Here is a 22,095-nt window from a genome sequence, read left to right as displayed (position 1 = left end):
TGTCTTACACTGTACAACCCCTTTGTCTTACGATGGAAAGGCTGCGACCCAGCAAGGTGAAGTGAGCTGCCCGAGCTCACACAGCTTCTTGTGCGGAAGGAACAGACCCTCCCACGAACGAGAGGAAAGGGAGCCAGGACCAGCCGCCGCAAGGTGGGGTGAAGTCCAGGAAAAATGCATCATCCAGAACTTGAATGCAAGCTCCATCCCGACGAAGCATTTCTGGGGTGTCTGCTGAAGCCTGGGGGAGAATTCCTCCTCTCTCCGAGTTTCTGTTTGCCGCGCGAACCCCAGGCGAGACTCCGAGGCCCGGTTCCCGCATGTTGGCCGTGCGGTTCCAGGCCGGCCTTCCGTCTCCACACACCTCACTTCCTCAGTGCTCGGGGGCTGCACCCGCACAGCCTGCATCGGGGGCCACTGCAAGGGTCAAGCGGGGCAGTGCCTGGCAAGCGTATGACAATCGGACAAACGTCACCATTAGCATCGCCTCCGTCCCACTGGGGCGTGCGGCCACAGCAGCAAAGCCATGCACTTGCTCTGAGGTCGGTCAGCGAGCGTGAGGGGCTCTGGACGGAGTAGTCGAGGTGTCTTCTTGTGGGTGGGGTGGGGTGGGGGAAGATGGGTAACAGCGGCAGCCTCCAGTGTTGGCCTTTGTCACCATGTCCGAGAAGGGGCAGAGGAAGGCCACATTGGACTCCTTTGTGCCCCTGTCCCCTGGTCTACCCTGTAAACCATCCCCCCGTGTCCCGTTTCCCACCACCCCTGCTCCTGACAGAAGAGACGGGGACACCCACCTTCCTTGGGAGAGACAGGTCGCCGACACTCCAGGACGGCACGCACGTGACGATGACTGGTCGGAAACGCCCCGGGGGCTGGGCTGCTGTACCTCGGCTGGTGCAGAGAGTGGGGAGCCTCGCTGTTCTGTCTGGAGGCTCCGGAGCACCCTGATAAGATTTATTTTCCATCACCCATCCCGCACGCTCCCTCTAGTCGGAGGCAAAGCCGGAGCGTGACGCAGGCATGTGACTGGTATTCTGCTTCTGTTTACCCTGGGAAGTCTGGGGAGCCGCCGTCCCTCGTTCCCAGAGATGCCCCGGTGGCTCAGAGCCCGACCTGGGCTTTGCACAGGCGATAGGAGGGCCGGGCTGGGCGGCTCTCTGCAGCCAGGACCAGGTGCCTCCTGCTGCACGCGGGCTGCTGGGGCGCCAGCCGGGACGCTGGAAAAATACCAACCCCAGGAGGAGCGGGGAGCACTCTCTGCGTGACTGCCGGCCCCTCTCCCCACCGCTGTCCACCAGCCTGCGGTCGGCCTCCCACTTGGGGCTCTGGAAGGCCACAGCTCCTTGGCCGACCGCTTTGCCTCCTTATTTTCTAGGGAGGCCTCCCCTGGTGATTTCCGAGCCAGAGGGGAGGGGCTGGTTCAGGGCCCGGTGCGTGGGGATGGTTCGCGATTCAGACACTCCAGTCGCAACCAGACAGAAGGCCCCGTGGCCAGCATCCCTGCCTGCCCCCCTGTCTGCGTGGGATGCAGGAGCCGGTGCGCTGGGGAGGGCCGAGGCAGGAGAACTCGAATTTCCTCTGGTCCTGTGGGGATGGAGGGAAACGCGGCTCATCGGAGCCCAAGCAGGGATAGACCCGTCCTCTCCATCTCTGCTCCGTAAAGCAAGCCGCGAGCTCGGGACCAGGGGCAAGGCCCAGGATTCATTAGGGCCTCCTGAAAGCCGCGGACTCATGGGGGCTCCACTTCCCTCCCCCTCCTTGGAGTTATTTACATAATAACCTGACCCTCAGGTTACCTCTCATTAACAAACACATGTGAAACACGGAAGCAGCTGGCGACATCTCATAAATACAGAAGGTTAACCCCGGTGTAGACGGCGTCCTCTCCCGCACCCGAGAGAGAGGGGCCCCCCTGCTTAGCACAGCCATCAGGGCTACCGGGCGCTGGTGGGAAGGGCCCGGCAGAGGAGGGCGGCCGCCTCTAGACTGTGCGCTGACCCGAGAGATCCTGCCTTTTCTGAATGCTGAGTTCACCCTTCAATTAATCCGTTTGCCCCGGTTCTGGGCTTTCCCCTCCTCACTCTCTCTGGGCGCCGGGAGGTCTGGGGGCCAGGGATGGGGCATTTCAGGCCCATCTGCTAAGTGCTCGCAGGCAGGATCACCCTCCGACCCCGACCCGGGCGTCCAAGAGAGAACCAGGGCTGGGCACACTCAGGTCTGGAACTCACACACCGTGGCTCTTCAAGAAACTGTGGCAGAGGGCCACGCTGGTCCCTCCCTGTCTTCTTACTTCTGGAGGTGCCCCTTTGTTCTCCCCGGGGTCCTCACTGAGTGGTGCAGGAGTTCTGGGACTTGGGCTGTTTCTGGGCCATCGGGGTCCCTGAGCCGTGTGGGGTGGGCACAAAGTCTCCCACTGCCCATCTGCCCGGCAAGGGGTGTCCCGGGAAGCAGGGAGGCCACCTCGGTGGTGAGGCCTGGGGCACAGCCTGGGACCAGGGAGATTTGGGAGGGCAGAGCTAAGGAAGGGCCGGCACCAAAGAGGGGGAATCCCGGGCCTCCCTTTCTGGTTCAAACCTTGTAACTCCGCTCTTGCAAAGGGCAAATCCAGCCTCAGGCCCTAGGAGGACCCGCCGTGCGTTCACACAGGGTGACACCGAGGTCCTATTGGAAAGGCACGCGGGGGCTGGAAGGGGCCTCCAGGGTGGGCTGGACCCGAGGGCTGGTCCTGAGCCCTGGACACCCAGACCTCTGCTTGCCAGCCCCTGCTCATTTCCTGGTTGGTGTTTTGAGTCGGACGACCACACTGTGAGTGGCCACATGGCCCGTACTCGGGCTGCCATCAAGGCCAGGAGACCGATTTCCTCATTTGCGGTAAGGAGGACGACCAGGCAGACAGCACCGCTCCTGCTGCAAATCCGGGTGCTTTCCCCATGGGACAGCTCTGCGGATGCTGGCCAGAAAGGCGAAGAGGAATTAAGCGCTCTCATCAGCCACACGTATTTGTACCTCCTGCAGCGTAACAAATGACCTCGAAACTTAGGCCTCAAATAACAAGCACTGGTGATCTCGGAGTTTCTGAAGGTCAGAAATCTGAAAGCCCGGGGCAGTTGTGGCCCCAGGCCTTTCCGGAGGTTGTGGTCAAGCTGTTTGCTAAAGCTGCATGATCTCAAGATCTAACTGGGGCAGAAGAAGCTTCTAGAAGCTTCTAGAGGCTCACGCACACGTTTGCTGGTGGGAGGCCTCAGTTTCTCACCCTTTTGACCGCTCCATAAGGCCACCGGACGTCCTCACCACATGGCAGCCAACTTCCCCCAGAGCGAGGGATCCAAGGAGGAAGCCCCGATGCCCTTTAGGACCTGGGTTTGCACGTGACACACCATCAGCTCTGCCACATTCCAGCTGTTAGAACTGGGTCCCTAAGAGCAGGCACATCAAGAGGAGAGACGTTGTTCCCCGCCCCCGTTTTTTAAAAGATTGATTCTAGAGAGAGAGTGCGTGCGGGCTCAGAAAGAGGGGAGGCAGAGAGCATCTCAAGCAGACTCCGTGCTGAGTGCAGAGCCCAACTCAGGCTCCATCGTGAGATCCCCCGACTCACGGGATCACTCCCTGAGCTGGAACAGAGGAGACGCTCAACCCACGGAACCACCAGGCACCCGGGAAGCAGCTTCTCTTGAGGGGGACGGTGCCGGAGACTCCGCGGGCATATTTTTAACCACGACACCAGGCACAATGTCGGGCCCTTGACGTGAGTTATCTCATTTAACCCCGCAACCCCGACTATCACAGCCATTCTGCCGACAAGGACACCGAAGCTCAGGGGGGTCCCGCGATGCCCTCGCGTTCACACGGCTGACGAGCCGTACAGCCAGAATTTGGAGTCGGATTGTGGAGAGCAGGGCTGCCCAACAGAACGTCCTACAATGATGGAATTATTCTATGTCTAGGCAGCCCGTACGGTAGCCACTAGCCATGCGTGACTGCTGAACGCTTGGAATACGGCCAGGACCAGCGCCTTCCAGCAAAGACCAGCAGGAACGCACGTGTCGTCGAGCAGCCTGGGTTTATTCCTTGGTGCAGGGAAAGAGCACACACCCTAAGGGATCATGGGGTGTCTTAGCAGGCAGGAGTTAGGAAGAATCTAGGAGACCGTAGGTCTTTGGTTGGATGACTGGGGGGAAGGTCCAAGGAACCATGTCATCCTCATAATGACTTGCCAGAAACATTCTTCCCATTTCACAGATGAGTACACCGAGGCTCAGGATAGTTACATGATTTGTCTTGAGCCTCGTGGCTGCTGAGCTAGACGCAGCCCTGCATCTGACCTGAAAACCTGTCCCTCCCCCGCACACCCAGACCCCGTTCAAGGCGGGAGAAGAGAAGAAACTTGCCCTCGGATGGTGTAAGGCCACTCTGTTCGGGGAATCGCAGCCCAGCGCTGCTCGGAGGCCGGTGCAGGTGCGGCCGGCGCTGGCGCTGGGCCAGCCTGCCCGGAGGAAAGGGGGGGGGGCGTGGGGGTAGCAGGGAAAAGGTCTGCAGCATCCTCCCGCTCTGCAGGCTGGTCTGGGGCTCTGGACGTGGCTTCCCAAATCTGAATCCTAATGATGTCCCTGCACCGCAGGCTGAAATTAACAGCACCTGCCACCACCTATGCCCACACGACAGCTCCCCACGCCATCAAGGGGACGTGTTATTTGACATTAATCCCCTTGAAGCCTTTTTAGTTATTCACTTGGTATTTCCAAACCAATTACAGGCTCAGAGTTTGCAAAAAAGGGTTGACACTTTGGTTTTCCGGCGGGGACCCCGTCTGCACCAATCTGAGGACGTTGTAATTTAGCAAAGAGAGAAAGCAGATCATTCTTCAGCTCCGGGGAGGCTGGAGGCAATTGCAAATAACCCTTGAGCAGAGTCAGATTCTCTGGTTAAAAGAAGCGGCGTGTTCCCTGCCGTAATTAGACTTTAGAACCCCTTTAATTTGAAGGGGGGGACAGACAGAAGAGGTTAGAGATGTCATCACTTTGCTGGGCTGTGCCCGCGTGGGAGCAGGGCCAGAACCTCCATTTAATTGGAATGCACTGGGGAAGGTCTCTCGTTGGGGCCGGCACCCAGCTGCCGGCTGTGTCCAGAAGTGGTAGTGCTTCCGCTTGAGGACAGTTCACTGGTCAGTGTGACCAGAGTGGGCAGAGAGCCAGCTGCCCTCTCCCTCTTGGGTCCTGCTTTCCCAGTTGGCTGGATGGCCCGGTGCAGTCTCTGGGCATGTCCCGCTCGCCTCTGCTGGGCAACCCCCAGGCTGTCCAGGGTGGAGAAGACCAAACTGGAGGTCAAGTCTCTGATCGTCTGCCAGGTCGCCAGGTGGGACTTCCAGCAGCTGTCAGAGGTGCCCCGTCACACCCCCTATATACCGATCCCACACCCTAGGCTCAGATACACCGTCTTCATGGAGGAGGGACACTGGACCTAAGCCTGCCGTTGAGGGAAGGGACAGGCGTCTCTCCCCGGCCTCACCCCTCTCTAGCTCCCCGCCATGGGCGCCTCTGCAAATAGGGTCCCATCTGTTCGAGTGACCAGAGAGGCCTGCTCTGGGGGCAGCAGCGTTTTTGTTCCAGCCCAGGTACCTCGAAAACAGACGCGCCCTCCGGCTCTTCCTGGTCCCAGCTCACCTCCTGGGTCTCTGCTTCTGTGTGGCACCGCCTGGTGGGGGAGCGGGGTCCCGGGGCGGGGCAAGGTGGTGTGCGGGTAAAACCCAGAACAGCTGGTTCTCCAGCAAAATAAAAGCCCGGAAGCGGCTCTTTGTTGCGCTGGTGGAAATGCTCCCACCACCACCAAGTTCAAGCTGCCGATGCGATGTCACTGAACAGGGCAGGGCACTGCCGTGTCGGGCAGGGAATGCACAGCTCTGAGCCGTGCTCCAGAAGGCCCCATGCCTCTCTCCGGGCGCCCCCTGCCTCAGGCACACCCCGGCGCCTTGGGGAGGGGAGGAGGACTAAGGCGGGGGGCACTGGGGCGGGCAGGTGAGCCTGGGCCGGGACCCCCCCACCTTGGACAAAGGAAGGGCGAGATTCCTAGAAGTGTTCCCAAAATGGAAGGGGGGTGGGACCTGTCCTACCTGAGGATCAGCAGAGCCTAATGAGAAGGCAGATTTCAAAGCGGGAGAGGATGTGAAGCTAATCCTTACCCAGGCAATTAGCCAGAAAGCCACTCTTACGGGGGATCTGGTTTCTTTGCTTATTCCGGAATCCCCTGGCTTTGGGGACCCTCAAAGCACAGGAGGCAAAGGAAAATGAAAATAAATCCTGTCTCTTTCAGTAAAGCAGAAAGGCCTTGCCTCTTTCGGCAGGAGCGGCGCTTTGCGGTTTCCCAGACGGCAGAGGCCCGAGGAGGCCCGCGGAGGCGAGGGAGGCGGAGGGGCTCGGGGCGGGCGGGCTCCGGGGGGCCGAGAGGGAGGGGGGCCAGGCTGCGTTCCGCAGACATCACAGCGGGAACAAGGACCCTTGATAAACACCCTTGCCGCGCGGAGTGATCCGACCTGGAAAATGCCATCATGTATTTTTAATCTGCCTTCCCCTCGCTGAATAATGAAAGACGAAAATCACAAGGTTTGACTGGCATTTATAAGGAGCCTCTGAAGGGGGCTCAACTGGGAGAAAATGAGCTCTGGGGCTCATCACGGTCCGACGCCTGTGCTGACTCGCCCTGCCTCCCGGAGAGGCTCTTCCTGCCTGTCTTTCCCAGCCTGGCCCCCAGGGTCCCGCGATTCCCCTCCGAGAGGCCAGAGCTCCTGGCCCAGTGGTGGTGGGGGGGGGGGGTACGGGAGGGTGGAGGGAGCTGGACAGCCGTCCGGGGTTGGACCCGGGGCCTTGGCCAAGCTCTGTGGTGCAAAACTCCCACCAGGGTCCGATTCAAACTCTCACCAGGAAATGGCTGAACACGGGGTTGGGAGAAGATGGACGGAATCAGCTCTTGGAAGGTCTATTCTTGGGGGGTGGGGGGCTGGCATGGCCAGCAGGTTCCCCGAGCTGGGATGTCAAGGGCAGAAGAAGGGGGCGGAGGGTCGGCAGGGCTGAGGAGAGGGACCAGGTTTTGGACCAGGTTTTGGCCATGGCTGTGTCCGACCACGTCGCTCTGTGCGAGTCGCTTGACCTCTGGGAGCTGCCGGGGCCCCGTGTTGCTGCTGGAGAGGAGAGCTGTTACCCACACGTTTCACGGGGCCGTTGGGAGGTGAGCATGAGGCCACGTGTCTGCAGTGACTTTGCAAACTGCCTGCTACCCTCCAAATGTATCATTACAGTGACAGCTAAAAGGTGAGACTACTCGGCTTCCCTGGCCAGACAGGAGCAGAAGGAACTATTTCTGTATGCACTCGTGGCGACGAATAACCAGAGCGTCTGTGCAAAGCATACAGGCGAGCCCCGACGGTGCCAGGCCCCCACGATTCTAAGTCTGAACCGCTCATTGCTCCGGGCTGGGCGGGCAAAGAGCAGGCACCCCGGGCACTGAGTCTGGGCTGAGTGTTCCTGCGTCGATCTGCCTGGGAGACGCTGTGTGTTTGGGGAGGCGGTCCCGTAAGCGTGTACAGTGTGTCCCAGATGAAGGGCACCTCGAGAGAGGCCCCCGGGGAGGTCCCAGACTCCCTGAAGTCCCGCACGAGAGGCTGTGGTGTGACCCTTTCCTGGTGAGTGGTGTCACCAGATTCTCTCACTGGTCTGTGGTGTCCGCAATGTTGGGACAGCATGGGACGGTGATGGGAATTTGCCAGAGAAGGGTCTGCTTGGGACACATGGGTGGGGACGAGCTCGGCCCTCATGTCGGGGAGCAGTGTGGACAGAGAGGGGGGACGGGAGGCCAGGGCCGACGCAGGAGCCCTTGGAGCCCGGCCTGAAGGGAGGGGGGCTGGAAGAGGGGACGCTGGGAGAAGGTGGGGCTGGAGGGGGAGTGAGATCAGGGGTGAGACTCCGACGGGAACCGGCCTCACACCCCCAGGCCAAGGGAGGGGCCCGTCGGACTCGATTTCTCCAGCCAGTCCTTGTTCTGGGCTCAGGCCTGGTTCCTTCCCGAGAGCCTGGGTCTGTTTCAGAGAATCAAAGCCCCAGAGCTGCAAAGCGAAACGAGAACTTTCTGCCCGGCGCCCGTGGGAGGCGAACTCACCCTTGAGTGTCTGCCCAGGCCCGTTAGCCTCTGCCCGCTCCAAGGCTGTGCCCCCAGAACGTCGGGGCATTTCCAGACCCCACGCGTTTTGTGATTCTAGGAGTCTGCTTTCTTCAAGCCACCCCCAACCCACCCCCCCCAGCTTCCCTGAGGTCTGAAGGTCATGGGTAGTCCAGAAAGGACCCTCGCCGCTACTGCCTGGGCTGGCCCGCCCTGGCAGGGGAGGCCTTGCAGGCACCAGTGGACTCAGTGTTTGGGAGCCTAACGTCGGGGGGCCTTGCGTCCAGTCTGTGATGCGTGCAGGTGGGGGAGGGTAGAAACCTCTGATCACATTCTCGGACGCTCTTAACTGCACAGGTGGGGAACTGCAGGCCAGAGAATTCTCCCCCAACTACCGCCATCGCCCCAAAACGCATGGCCTGCTTTGGTGCCTTCTCCCGGGATACATCACCCTGACCCCTTTCTTGTTTCGGGAATTACCGCGGGCTCTGAACCATGGCCTTCGGGGACCTTTTGGTCACACCCATGGTGGCCGCAGTGTAAAGATCTGCCCCTAAGCGAACGGACCAATGACAACCAGGCACAGTTCCTAAGATTACCAAAAAAGGGAAAATTCCACCCATCCTCATATTCCTTCACTCGGCCCTGAAACTATAGCCCCCTCACCACCACCTCCTGGCAGGGTCTCTTCATTGCTATCCCGCCCTGCATGCAATAAAGCTCTACCTCTTTGTTCTGCCTCGGGGGAGCGCTTTCACTGCCCGCATTGTGCTGGCCCCCACACCCATTGTACGCACCACATTTCCCCTGATGGTAAATAAAGGGGGGGTTTCAGGAGATGCCCCAGATCCTCATAGCACGAAGATGGCATAATTCTGTCAGTATCTGCATCGTTTTGGGGGGAGCCAAGTCATGGCCGGTGGAAACAGCCGCTGTCCCCCTCCACTGCACCATCGGGGATGAAGAAAGTCTCCGGAGTGAGCAGAGCCCCAGAGCTAGATCCCAGGCCCATGACTCCAGGCCGGGCTGGACCCTCCGTGCATTGTGAGCCTGGACTGGAAGCCAAGAGTGCCTTGAAGTGTGGGGCCCCAGAGCCAGAGGAGGGAAAGAAGGCGGTGGGATGTGGGGGTTGGCGCAAAGAAGAGGCAACAGGGAAAGAGAGGGTGGGGAGCGGGAGCTTGGGCGCATCTAGGGACACCTCACAGGGGCATGCGGCTGTCCTGGTAGCCGAGGACCACCCGGTCACGGACTTAAAAGGATCGGTGGGCGGCGAAATACTCCTGACACACTCAGCAGAGCCCGCTCGGTCTAGGATGGTTTGCACGGCATTCGGAGATCAGGCAGGACTCGGAACGGGGCCCCCGAAGGTCCCCGCTCACACCGTGGCTGCTTGGGTCTGGGTACCTTCGGTCCGTGAGAACAGACGCTCTTGAGAAGGGAGTGAGCAGTGGAACATAGGATTTTCCAGGCGCTTTGCCTGCAGTCTGGGTGAGCTCTCACCGGGAGCTCGGCCACGCCGCCGTCTGAACCTCAGCCTCCGTCCCCGAGGAGACGTGCACGCTGCTAGTCCCTTAGGATTTTCCACGAAAACCAATATTTTTGGCCGTAGAATTCTTTATTAAGCAGGAAGCCCAGAGAACCGTAGACTATTTTATTTCAGAGATTTAAAGCACCCTTTTAAGTCATATTTGGCACACGCCATCATAGAGTTTTAGAGCCGGAGCCCACCGTAGAAGGGACCTTGTCCAGTCTTCATGTCACAGATGGGGACACAGAGGACCAGGAGGTGGCTCGGCCTTGCCCAGAATGCGTAGTCATTTGGAAGCCAGGACCGGTCTTGTGTTCAGGCTTTGGCAGGAGCTGAAGAACACGTTCGTGTTCCAACAGTCAAACAGAGCTAAGATCTGCTGAGTTTTGGTGTTGGGCATGATGCTCGGCTGACTTCTTACATTTAATAGTTCATTTAATCTTTTTTTTTAATTTATTTTTTAAGATTTTATTTATTTATTTGTCAGAGAGAGAGAGAGAGAGCACAAGCAGGGGGAGAACAAAGCAGGCTTCTCACTGAGCAGGGATCCCGATGCGGGACTTGATCCCAGGACCCTGGGATCATGACCAAAGTCGAAGGCAGATGCTTAACCTACTGAGCCACGCAGGTGCCCCTAGTTCATTTAATCTTTACAAAGACCTTAGACGGGTCTTCTGTCCCCACCCCAACTGTGCGAACTGCTGGTTCGCACCAGCCACCGGCCACCCCAAGTCAGCGTCAGACCCCACAAATCAAGACTGAGTCCTTCACAAGACTGCCCCCCCCACATCAGATGCCAGCCAGGGGTCCCCAAGCCACCCTTACTTCTGACGAGCTGGCCACAACCCAGGGGTTCTTCTGACCTTCTAAGGTTTGACAGCTCACTGACATGACCCGTGGAATCAGGACGGTGTTATACTTTCGATTCTAGTTTTACTAGAAAGGGCAGACTTGTCTCTGTCCCTCCTGGGCCTCTGGCTGGCCCGGGGTTCCAACCTTTAATCCCGTGGTTAGTCTTTGTAGGGGCCAGCCCTCTGGAGGCCCCCAAACACCTGCCTTGCATGACAGAGAGGATTTCCTATCACTCTCAAAATTCCAAGTGCTTTTGAAGATCAGTCCAGGAACTGGGAACTGAGGGCAGACACGGGGAACCCTCTTTATCATACCACAGCGGGTTATCAGAGTCCTGTTTCCGAAAGCTGGTGGAGGCCCAGAGGGTAATTTGCTCCAAGCCCAGCCGCTGGTCAGTGGCTGTCTCAGAACCTGCGCTCAGACCGTTCCAAACTGACCTCTCTGGGCTTCCCTGTAACTGGGTCTGGGGCACCACGCAAAGGCCTCCCAGAAGGATGGCACTGAGCCCACTGTCGCAGAGGGCCTGTGCAGACCAAACGCCCAGAGGCAAATTACCTGCAGTCAGAGAGGAGGCATGTGCTCAAGCCAGGAGAAGAGTGTCTGGCTCCAGGGGAATCAGGCCCAGGGCCCGGGTTCCAGAGCCAGGACGCGGAGCCTCTCCCTTGAAGCCCTCACAGAGGTCCACCAGCTGGACAAGCCCTTCCCAGCCCCAGCCCGGTGCTGCCAGCCCACGCCAGCACCGGCTTGGGTAAGTTCAAAGGCCCTAGGTAGCCTCATACGAGTTGAAAGAAAGGATTCTCAGCCAAAGTAGAGAATGCCCGACTGCCCACGTCTCCATCAAATCAATTAACTGAGGCCAAAAGGGTTTTATTTTTATCCTTATTATATACTGATTTTTTTAAAGTAACCCTACAGCAAACACGAGACTCGAACTCATGACTGAGATCACGAGTCGTGTGCTCCTCTGACCGAGCCAGCCAGGTGCCCTGACTTTTTTTTTTGAAGCTTTATAGCAGGCTGGGGCACGACATGAGCTTTGGAGAAGATCGGGATTTCGAGGCTGCGGGTTCTCACCGGACAGGTCTGTGTGTGTCTGGGGCCTGGGGTCAGAGGGGTTGGCTCGACCCCTTCTCTAGGGTCTGTTTAGCTCTGGAAAGAGAGAGTGAAGGAGCATGGCCCGGCGTGATGGAGTTGTGCACGCCTGGGCCCATTCTTTCGGGGAGGTCGAGAGCAGTGCCGCCTGATAGAAACAGACTGGGAGCCACTGAGGTCATTTCCAGGTTTCTAGTAGATGCAGTAAAGAGAAACAAATAGCTTATTATCACTTCAACACATAGTCAGTACAAAATTATTAATGAGGTATTTTCAATCTTTGATTCGTACCAAGTCTGCCAAACTCAGTGCGTGTTTTGCACAGAGAGAACGTCTCCTTTTGGACTAGCTGGATGCCAAGTACTTGAGAGTCACATGTGACCGGTGGCTGTCATAGTGGAGGGCTCATGCCTACATCGTGCTCCCGAAAGGCACCTGCTAGGATCCCTAAAAAGCTGTAGTCACGGGGCGCCTGGGTGACTCAGTCGTCTGACTCTTGGCTTCGGCTCAGACCACAATCTCAGGGTCGTGAGATCGGGCCCCGCGTCAGGCTCCACACTCAGCAGTCTGCTTGAGGTTCTGCCGCTCCCTCTCCCTCTACCCCTCCCCGCCTCGAATAAATAAATAAATCTTTAAACAAAAAAGGTAGGATCTCTGCTCAGGTGTCCGCCATGTTGGACAGGTGCTGATTTGCATATGTAAATGAAGGCCATGCGCTTCAACCCCCTTTAAACACCCAGGTCCGTTACTGTCTGTATTCTGATGCTTTGACACCCAGAGCTCTGCTGACCCTGGAGAGATTCCCCCCCGCCACGCTCCGGCCAAGGTGGGCTCAGCTTGTAAACAACTCACCTGAATGTGGTTTCCAAATACAAACCAACCAATCCCGAGCCCACCCCCCCCTTGCTTGCGTTGGACCCCCAACCACCTTCCCTAGTCACCCTGGGACCAGGTAGGAGACAACTAGGAACAGCGCCTGTGCCCCAGCATCCCCCCAAAATGACACACACTCGCCAATCCCGAATCTGCTTCCCCGGGCGCACAGGTCCTTGCCGCAGAGACCATGCTTCTCCTCTGCCGCCTCGGGTGCTTCCCCAGGTAGCCCCAAAAGGCACGGCGCACCCCCTCTTCTTGTGCCCTGTGAGTCACACACTGTGTTCAATGGCAATTTCCTCTTGATCTGATGGCCTCACTGTGCAACTTTGCTGTTAATATGCTGTATGTTAGCGCGCCCTGGCTTTGGCTGTGTGGGTGGGGGTGGTGGTCAGGGACCCCCGCAGGCATCTCTGGGTGTGCCAGAAGCTAATAAGTGTCGCTCATCAGCACAGCCTCTCCCGGGGCCACCTGTGCAGAGCTTCCTCAGAGCCAATTTGGGTAACGTTGGAGAGGAATTGTTCCCTGGGTCTGGGTCATCCCCGGTCCCCGGCATCTGGGAAGGCCCCATGACGTTGCCGGCCTCCGGGAGGGACAGCCTGTGCTCGGGGCAGGTAGTCCCCTGGGGTCAGAGGCCGCTGACATCATCGCAGGCGAAATGGATGCCCAGGGAGAGGCGCCGTGACAGCTGAGTTCCAAGGGGTTTCCCAGAAGTTGTCTGACCTCGTGGAAAAATCAATGCACCTCTTGTTTTTGTCTCCTGAAATATTTCATCCGTGATGATTCTTCCCCAGGTGACAACATATTTTATGACAGAGCACAGCAGGCTGCTGGGCCCCTGGTGGCTTCAGACGCAGCCTGACATCCTTCCCTGTCTTTACGGATGAGCCTCACCTGCGCTCCCTGCCGGGTTAGAGAGCCTGGAGGGAGCTCAGGTGCGGGCAGCACCATTTCCAGAGAAGACCCTTCCCCGCCCCCTCCCCGCCCCAACCCCCCCCCCCAACTCCAGCTGCAGCAAGGGAGGGCCCAGAGCCTGGAATGTCACAGTCAACGTCAGGGCATCTGGACCTATCCATGCCTTACAGACCAGGAAACGGGCCTGGACAGAGGAGGTCCCTGAAACACTGGGGAGGAGAGAAGCCCCTGGCCACGCTGCCAGGGAAGGAGGGGCGCAAACCAAGCAGAGCCTTGTCTTCTGCTCCCCCACCAGCTTTTTAAAAATCGGTTCCTCCCTCCTCCCTCCTACTCCTCCACTCTCCCTCCCATCATCCTCCCTTCTTCCATTTTGCCTCCCGTCCCTCCCTCCTCCCTTTCCACAAATACTGGAGAGACTTCCCCCGGCCAGGCGCTTCCTGAGTGTTTATCCGCTCAGACTGTAGACCGCAGCCTGGGGCCAGGTAAGGGGCCAGCAGGGAAGCCACTCGGGGAGGCACACTCTCCCACAGTCCTGTGTCCACACTGGCCCTGTCTCCCGGGTAGCACCTGCCTGTCAGAGCAGGGCCCCTGGGGCCCAGTCGGGGTCACCTGGACCAGGAAGGGTCATCTGCAGGGTTGGGACAGGCTAAGGCCAGGTGGCTTGGCCACGTCACCCCTGGGAGGAAACGAGCAGATGGTCTTAAAGACGTGCAGCTGGGGACGGGCGGAAGCCCTGGGCAGCCCCCGTCCTCGGGCAGGCTCCTCACCTCCTGGACACCTTGGGTCCGTTGGAGGGTCTGCATGGCCCCTCCCGGGGTGCCTTCTGCCCCTGGACTGTGTCCCAGCTGTGGGGTGAAGAGGGACTCTGGAGCCCGTTGCTCTCTTTCCTTGCCTTCGCTGCGAGACCAGCGACCGAGGTGACCCCTCTTGGGGTCTGGGCTTCTGTCTACAAGTCTCCCACCGGACCTAGACGAGCCGAGGCAGGATGCGTGCCACCCAGCGGCTCCCTGGTTAGGAGGTCTAGGGCCTGTTCTCTGAACATGGCCCGTGGATACAAGCCTCAGGGTCACAGTTTGGGGGATGGTGGCAAATGCAGACTCCCCGGGCCCCTTCCAGATCTTGGGGCGGGACTAGCTGGACTTGCGCCCAGGAAATCAGCTCATCCTCCTGCCCCCTTGGGTGAGCACCACAGGCGCTATAGACCAGACACCTTGCTGGCAGGCCCGGGACAGAGGGGCGGCAGGCGTGATGCGGGAGGCCAGAGGAGGCCTCTCAGGACCCTCTGGAGGGCCCCTGTTAATTGGAGAGGAGCCTCCGCCCCTCCCTCTCCCGCGGCGCCCCTCCCCTCCCCCTGGGCTGCAGGCCAGGCCTTCCTCTCCTGCCCAATCTGCGCTGACTCAACTCACCGTGAAACTAACATGCAGATCCGGTGGCCCAGGGACTGTCCTGCGCCAGCCAGCAGCTCCCCCGGGCCCAGGTTCTGGGGAGGGTGCAGGGGGGCCGCTCCACTGAGGGGCGGGCCCGGGCTCTGCTTCGCCTTCCCCTCCACTCCGCTGGGGCCTCTCGCGGGCACATGCCGGGATGCCAGCTCCTGATCTTGGCAAAGCGAAACAAAGTTGCTGCTGCTGACTTAATTAAGGGGGGAGGGAGGCAGGTGAGTGGGAGCTGGCAAGCCGAGTGGCCTCGAGGGCCAAACGTCCGACACCGCGCCCACGTGCCAGGTCCTGGGAAGGGGGTGGGAGATGCGAGAAGGGACGCCTGGTGGAGCAAAGGCAGCTGTGCTGTTTGATGGGCAATTCATGCCTCTCCCAGCCTGCACCCCGTCAGCTCAGCAGACAGGGACGTCTGTCCTCCTCACAGCTTACCAGGCACTTGTGGGAGGAAGAGACCCAGACCCGACTGGCCAGAAGCCCAGGGAGCCTGGGAGCAGCCTCAGGTCCTGTCCTGTCCAGGATGGAAACCTCTGGCCACATGCGGCTGTTTAAACTTAAATTAGTGGAAATGAGATAAAATGGGAAATTCTGTCCCTTGTCTGCCCTGGCCACATTCCAAGTACTTTTGGCCAAGGCAGGCTGGGGGCCACCCTCCTGGGCAGACCAGATGGGACCTTTCCTCTCTCACAGAATGCACTGGTGGGGGGCGCCTGGGTGGCTCAGTGGGTTAAGCCGCTGCTTTCGGCTCAGGTCATGATCCCAGGGTCCTGGGATCGAGTCCCACGTCGGGCTCTCTGCTCAGCGGGGAGCCTGCTTCCCCCTCTCTCTCTGCCTGCCTCTCTGCCTACTTGAGATCTCGGTCTGTCGGATAAATAAATAATAAAAATAATAAAAAAAGAATGCGCTGGTGGGTCTTCAGCAGCGGGCCCAGCGCTACAGCCCAAGACAGAACCCAACCGAAACCGCCGTGTGGCGGCGACCGTCACGCCGACGGTCGTGTTGACGCAGTCATATACGCATATGTCATTCTCAGGGAGCCCCAGGACAAGAAATAAACACACGCCCCACATGCCACTCAATGGAGGCAGAGACACTGAGCCCTGCTAGGTCTCTATCAGGCTCTGTCCAAAGTCGCGGGGCTGCTGAGGTGAGTCAGACACCCGCCCCCCCAAGGAGCCTGAGGCACAGGTGGGCATACGGGCAAAGTCACTATCGTTCCGAGTGGCAAACGCTGGGCTGGAGAGGCGCCCAGGAAACCGTGGAACCAAACTTGGGCTTCAGAGCCAGGCTTCTGGAAAGATCTGAACTCATCTACCTTTCCTTTGAACAGTGGGTTTCTATGATGTGTTTCAAGACTGCTCCGCTCGGTCGCCTTTCTGATACGGTTACTAAGAAGATCGTCACGAACACTGTGCTGGCCCGTGTTGGGGGTCTCTGCTGCACAAAGACCAGCTTTGACCTTCCCACTTGAAATGTCCCCGGCCCTACTGAGCCTCTGTAGTGCCTTGTCATGCAAGCCTGCAGACCTAGGGGCTGTCTTCCCACGGACCACAGTTCCCGGTGGGTCATTTGGGAACCCGAGGTCAAGTGTCTGTTCCCTGGCCCCCCAGGGATGGCAGTGGAAGGAGAGGCAATTACTGAGCCTGCAAAGCCTCTGAACATGGTCTCCCTAGGCCCGGGAGGTCCCCCTTCCACTACTCTAGCCTGGAAACCCTCTCCAGGCTGTGAGCGGAGGCACCCGCTGGTCCCACCTTGTTTGCTTCTCTCCCTCCGAGATCCCTGTTCGAGGACTCCTGTTGTCTTGTGTTTGGAAATTGGTGTTTCCCACGTTTGATGTATGTTTAGTGGTGCAAGGCAGGAGAGTAAGGGGTTACCCCAGCATGGCCACAATTTAGCTATTTACAGTCTAGCAGATAGAGAGAGAGCAGGTACGTCCATATTGAAGTACGGAAAGCTCTCTTTGGAGAAGCAAAGGCAAATGCCTTGTCTGCTCGCTTTCACCTGGTGGTCTAAGCTTGTACCCCCGAGAAGATAGCGTTCTCTACCAAACCAACCACCGAGTCGGGACCCCCAAAACTACCCCTCCAGCCCAGACTCTCTCCCTCCCGGGCCCCTCCCCCTTACGCACCCAGGGGTGTGGAGCTCGTCTCCACTTGGATGCATCGCCAGCCCCTCAAACTCCACGCATGCCAGCCCGCGGGCACCCTTTGTCTTCCCAGACGGTCCGCCACCGCTGGCGAGTGGTCCTGGGAGATTTGGCTCCTTGTCACTCCCACCAGGAAGCTTTCCTTGACGTCTCCTAACCTTCCCCACCATTAGTGCCTCAGCCTTGGCCTCCCTGGATCCTCCAGCCCCCTTCTCTGCCGCACCCGGCCGGGGGGTCCTGGGTCACCGTCCCTTGGGGGTCCTACGAGCCCCCTGAGGGCAGGACAATGTGGGTCTTCGATGTTTCGGTGATTCTAGCTCTCAGCTCCCAGCCGAGGTTCCGTAAATGTTGCGTGAGTCTGCGGTTCTCCCAAAGTGATCACTGACAGACAGTGGGTGGGGATCAGCTGACCCGGCTGTAGGGAATGAAGCTGACGCTGAGAACATGCCCGTCCTCCATCTTCTGAACCCGGGCCAGGGAACCTTCTTCTTGAAGTGACAAAGAGTAAATCCTATAGGCTCAGGGACAGGAGTGCAGAGACAGAGAGGGAAGAGGACCAGCGCCCCGGGGAATCCGGAGGAAGATTTGCGTCCAGCGGGGCTTGTCCTTCTGTGACATCCGGTCCCAGCAGAAACACTCGCCGTGTGCGTGTGAGCACGTGTGTGTGTGTGTGCATGCACATGTGTATTTTGTATGTGTGCATGTGTGAGCATGTGTGTCTCTGCGTGTGAGCACGTGTGCGTGCATCTCTGCTGGTGTGTGCACATGTGTGTGAGCATATGTGTGCGTGCACGCACACATGTGTTTGTATGTGTGTGAGCATGTGCGTGCACACATGTGTTTGTGTGCACGTGTGCATCTCTGTGTGTGAGCATGTGTGTGCACGTGTGTGAGAGCATGTGTGTGATTGCATGCATGTGAGCACACATGTGTGTTTGGGTATGCACATGTGTGTGTTTGTGTGTGTGAGTGTGTGTTTGTGCGTGTGTGTGTACACAGGCTCAAAAAAGTTCCTTCACTCCCCTGGGTCTCATCTGTGCACCTGCTAAGAGTTCATTCTTGCTCCCAAAGCAGTGGGTTTTCGTGTTGTCTTTTTTTTTTATGGCACGTTCTCCCCGACACCATACTCTTACCACGCTCCTGGGTGCCAGGGGCAGAGAGAATGGTGGTGGGGGTGGTGACCCCCTCGACTCACAGCACTGTGGGGATAGGAAGTGAGACATTATCTGGGAATATGGTCTGATATAAATACGATCGGGAGAGCCTAGTCCAACTCAGAAATGCGGTTTTCTTGCCTCTGACTGTGGGCCACACGGTCTGGGGGCCGCCAGGTCCCGCCTCTTCGGCCCGCTGCCCGAGCGTCCATTCCCTCATTTTGAAAGGAGGACGACGCCCCACTCCCGGCCCTTCAGCCTCACCAGGGCTCGAGGTTTGTGGCTCTGGATGTGTTTTGTGACCAGCTCAGGGCTGGACACGCGTGAGAAATTAGAGAATTCTCTCTCCGGACTCTGGCCCAGAAACTCGGCTGGGACGTGAAGTCGTGCTTTGTGTCCCGTGCGGAGGAGGCCAGGACGGCTGCAAGAAGGGGGCGAGGCTGAGGCCGAGGTGGACAATGGAGAAAAGACAAGACTTGGGCCGAGAGCTTCGTCATAAGACAGAGACGCTTCCGGGGAATTGCGGTTGCCCTTGGCGGGTGGGTGGGTAGGTGGGTGGGGGCTCTCATCTCCCTGGCCTCCTTGGCTTCCCTCTGCCCTCGCCGTTGCTCTGGACACACACACACACACACACACACACACACACACACACAGCTTCTTTCTGGATGCTGCCTCCCCTCCCCCTTGGAAGGTAGGGACCAGGCCCTCCGTGAGGGGCACCAGGGGCTTGAGGGACAGGGAGGCCAGGAGAGGCTTCCACCGTGCCAAGCATGCGGAGGAATTGAGTTCATTTTTAAAATCTAAACCCCGCGTGGGGCCCCCCCACCCGCGCCCCAGCCCCTCTCTTATCCGTAGGCCATTTGGTAGCTGTTACCATGGAGACCACAAGCAAAATGGCATGCAAATCAACACAAGCCATCACAACGGGCAAGGGCAGGGGGAGGCAGGGAGGGCGGAGGGTGGGGAGGGTGGGGGAGGGTGGGGGAGGGCACAGATAAGCTTCCGTGCTCATTAGAGCCCCAAGGGCAGAAAAGGCTGGGCGGTCGGGGCTGGGGTCAAGGAGGGTCAGTCCGAACTCTAGCAAGAGGAGGGGGGACCTGAGGATACGAAGCCCCTCCCACAGGTGGCAGCTCAGCCCAGGAAAATGCAAACAGGGACAGGTTACCCCCACCCAGCACTGATGGGGGCTGAGAGGGGTGCAGCCCCCTCCCCTCCCCGCACTGGGCGAAGGCTTGGCTGGGCTGCTTGCCGGCACTTTGGGATGAGCCGTGAAGATCAGCCATCCCGACCCAGGTCCCAGGGGCTCAGCCAGGCCCCTCCGCTCCCTCCCCCTGGAAACCATCGGCCTCTTCTGCGTGTGTCTGGATTTGCAAAGAGGCAACCAAAAAGCTTAAATTTTAAGAGAAAACCCACAGCCCCCAAGAACAGAAATACATGAAACAGAGGCTTCTTGATGGAAATAAGGACTGACTCCCTGGAACGGAGAATTTGGGGGTTTTCCCTCTTTGTTCCTAGATGTTTCCTGTCAAGGCTGATCAAGGCCACAACAAACAGGCTCGCAGGGCTGGGTGAGAGCGAGCTCCGGGCTCTGGGCTCCGGGCTGGGCTGCTCAGAAGCAGAGGAAAGAAGAGGGAAGCCCCCCGACTCCCTTTCGCATTCCTGGTAGGGACCGGCCCCCGTGTTCTTGGACACCGTGTGTGATGCAGAGATGAGTGCTGAGTCTGGGGGCTGCTCTCTGAACTTGAACCTGAGTCGCTGAGTCTGGGGGCTGCTCTCTGAACTTGAACCTGAGTCGCCAAGTTTTCTAAATAGAACAGGAGGTCTGCGGGAGGTGCTGGAAAGGGCCTGCCCACCTGCTTCCGCCCCGCGGGGCCTTCCCCACCAGCAACCCCTCCGCACCCAGAACTGCTCTCACCAGATTTGTGTTCAGAAGCCTCTTGGCTTGCTCAAGCCTTTTATCTGAGCTCGCTTAGAGGATGTGGGGCGTTCCTGGTGCCGGCCTCCAAGGTCACGCTGCCCGGGGGCCCCCACTTCCCTCTGGGGCCTTATCTCCCCTCCAAGTAAGTGGGGTGCTCAGGGCAGGTTGAGGCCAGGTGCCCACCTCCCTCCACGTGGCCCCTGAGCCTGGGGACTCCAGGCAGACAGGAACTGGGGGGAACTGCCCCATGTAGGCCCTGCTGCGCACACCCCCAACGGAGCTCCCCCACCACAGCCTCCCACTAAATCTCTTCTACTTCCAGCGACCAGTAACTGGTGGGATCTGCCCCCAAATCCTCATGGGCACGACGGTCTCTCGCCTGCCTCCCATTTCTTCACTTAGAGCCAGAGTGTCCTGGGACAGGAGGCTCCCCGTGACACCAGCTGGGCCCCCCCCCCCCCGTGTGGCCCTGGGTACCTGGATTGCCTTCCCTCCGGAGGTGCGGAGGTGCGGAGAGAGTGCTGGAAGGCGGGGGGCGGGGGAGCGGAGCAAGCAGAAACCAGGCTTCTCAAGGGGTCTGGGGCCACCCAGGACTGCCCCACTCAGCTTAGGGCAGGCAGGTCCCGCCCACACACACAACGGCGAGCGTCGGGGAGGGTGGGGGTCCGGCTGGGAAGGGTCGGGCTCCTCGCAGGGAGGCGTAGGACGGTCACTGTGATCATGGCCTGCACGAGGACAAGGGAGGTGGAGAGAAGGGATTTCCTCCCTCTCGAGCCAAAAAAGGTCTTAAAGAGCACTTCTGCTCCCTTCACCTCCTTGCAAAGCTCAGCTTCCCTTCTGTTCCCCCGTCCCTGCCCGCCATGTCCCACTGATCTGGGAAATGCTCCTTCCTGCTTCTCTGTCCACCACCTTTTCCCTACAAATACACACGTGTCTGCATCCTGGCCTGAGGAAACGCTTGTACCTGGCCCATGACGCCTTTCTCTTTTCTTTCCTTGGCTCATGAAATAGAGCCACTAATTGCATTGGGCCCCCTGGACCGCATCCCTCAGCTAAACAAAGGTCGATCATGGACTCTGGAACTGGGGTCCTTGACCGTCCCGGCTCGGGGCGGCAAATACACAGGACAGGTCGGGTCAGGAGTGGGCAAGGCAGCTCCCGCCAGGTGAGAGGTGAAGGTGACCTTGTCTTTGATGAAGGCTCCGGGAAGCCTTGGGAACTCTGGCTGCTCAGCCAGGCCCAAGGGGGGAGGCCTGTAACTGGGCAGATGGGGAGCCCAGTGGACGGGTAGGACTGTCCCTTCAGCGTCGTAGGTGACTTGCCACCCCGTGCTCCCGACTTGGGAGTGTGGGAGCCTGCAGCAGTCAGGGCTGCTTCAGCCAGGCCCAGAGCTCGATGGGTCCCTTTCCTCAGGACCTCGGGTGCGGTGTCCCTCCTGGCTAAGCTGGCTCCAGTGACGGCCATTAAAGGAGGCAGTGGGTGGGGTGGGGGGGTGGCCACAAGACATCTGGCTCATCTGGAGGGGAATTCTCACTGGGGCGGGGGGATGGGGGGGATGCTTTGTGGTGCAGTGGTTAGAGCTTGCCCTGGGACCCAAACCACTGCCAGAATCCCAACCGCACCGTCCTGATCTTGCGACCGGGGACAAGCGATTCAAACCCCCCGACCTCAAATTTGCCAGCCTGACTGTTCCCAAGCAGGGGCTGGGATTCACTCTGCTGCCAGCTTCTTGGGCGTCTGGGTACCCCCTCCAGGTGGGACCGGGATTTCCCAACACTAAAGGCGGTTCAGCTGCCCCGGGGGCTCACTGACTCATGGATCCCAGTAGGGTCCCCAAGACCGATCGCTCCAGGGCGGACATTAGAGCCGGAGAGCTGAGCCAGCGACGCGCCAGCAGCTGTAGAAGGCTCCTCGTTGATAAAGACGGGGCGCGGGTCCTCGCAGGGCGGGCTGTGTACTTTCCCAAAGGAGGAGGGCTCACCTGGCTCGCCGCCGTAGTTCTCAGGGGACGGGAGCACAAAGAGGCCTTCTGCCCACAG

Source organism: Martes martes (assembly GCF_963455335.1).
Source record: "Martes martes genome assembly, chromosome: 16".
In the NCBI taxonomy this organism is placed as follows: domain Eukaryota; kingdom Metazoa; phylum Chordata; class Mammalia; order Carnivora; family Mustelidae; genus Martes; species Martes martes.
This window is presented reverse-complemented; position numbering follows the sequence as displayed.